The following is a 1,620-nucleotide window of genomic DNA, read 5'->3' on the forward strand; positions in this document are numbered from 1 at the left end:
CGGGAGAGAGGGAAGTCTGGGCATCGTTGCTTAGACTGCTGCCCCCGCGACCCGGTCCCGGATAAGCGGAGGAAAATGGATGGATGGATGGACAGTAGATTATGAATCATAGTAAATGTATGTCTACATGAGAGACATGATCATCTTTTTTTAATTATGTATAATCAAATAACTATGAATTTGGGAGTTTTGGATGGGAGTTCTAGCTGCTCACATTAACAGCACAGCTATACAACATGCTAAGCAAACCTCTCTGCACCCTATAGCCACAGTCATTTGTTCTATATGCCCTAAATTCAATAGCTTAATAGACCCCTTGTCAAAACATTTCCCACACTAAAGGTGTTGTTTGTTGGCATGAGATAAGCCACCACGTAATAACATAAATAAATAAATAAATAAAAACTCAGAACTGAGTAGTGGAGCTTCATATGATTCAACAGGTAGAGCATGCTTTCTATACTGTTTTCATATTTACACATCTCACAGTACCAGTACCATTATGATGACTTTTATAAATGCCACCATCAAACCAACACATGCACACACGCAAACACATTGTTCTGGATGTTTTGGGTCATGATCACATAAATAATTTGTCAATGACATATTCAGGTGAGTTCCTATGCGACAAACCTGGAGTAGCGCTTAGGATATAGGTGAAAAGCCTTGCCTATAATGTAAAAAACAATATAGCAGTAGCATATATTTAACCAATCCTTTATACATTATAACCTACATATCACGCCATGACCCCAGTCCATTACAAAGGCTTAAAAATGCTCTATTGTGTATCCCTGCTTCTAATGGAATTCACAGCGGGTGAATAAAAGCAAGCCTCTCTACAAGCAATGGCATTTGTTCAGCGATGAATAGAAGAGAGGGAGGGTCAATGACTTAAAGTGCAAGGTGGACTTTTAAGAGCTGCAGTGACAGGAGAGAGCCTTTTTTTTAGACAGCACTTCAGTGGTGTTTCATCTAAATCAGTTATAAATAATACAAGACTCAAATGACTGTCACAATTGCCTTGAAGGTCTTGCACTGGAAAAAAATAGCTGCATTAAGTAAAGAGGAAAAATGGACTCCTTCCCCTGCTATATAAATTTCTTCCCATGTTGCCAAAAAAGTGCCGTAAGGCTGATATCACAAAAGCAAAGGAAACAGTGGATCCAATTATCATTTCACAGTGTAGAAGCGATAAAACGTCTGCATGCTGTTGCCTCATCCTGGATTATTCCATATCCCTTGATAAAGCAGGACGTTTATAGTCTGTCTCTTCAGTAGACAGAAATGTAAAGCCACTTACCGGCCCACTGTAGTCGGCCTCAGAAATTATAAATGGAAATTAAACCAGCGGATGTCTGATTCATACAGACAGGTAATGACATCGATTCATCTGGAGCACTGCTGGATTTCCAGTGCCAGCACAGGCCTGTGACTCTTTCAAAATGTTCAGGCATCTGGGACATCTGAGGGACTGATCTCAACATATCGCACTTGCGCTGCAAATGAATTGCTTCCCCTGGTCTCCAGAGCTGTCAGCAACTCACTTTGTATAAGAGCTTCATTCATCAACACATTTTTCCTGTGAGCAGCAACTTTTGAAAAAAAAAAGGGGGG

This window comes from Monopterus albus, unplaced genomic scaffold (assembly GCF_001952655.1).
Source record: "Monopterus albus unplaced genomic scaffold, M_albus_1.0 scaffold18.1, whole genome shotgun sequence".
NCBI lineage: Eukaryota > Metazoa > Chordata > Actinopteri > Synbranchiformes > Synbranchidae > Monopterus > Monopterus albus.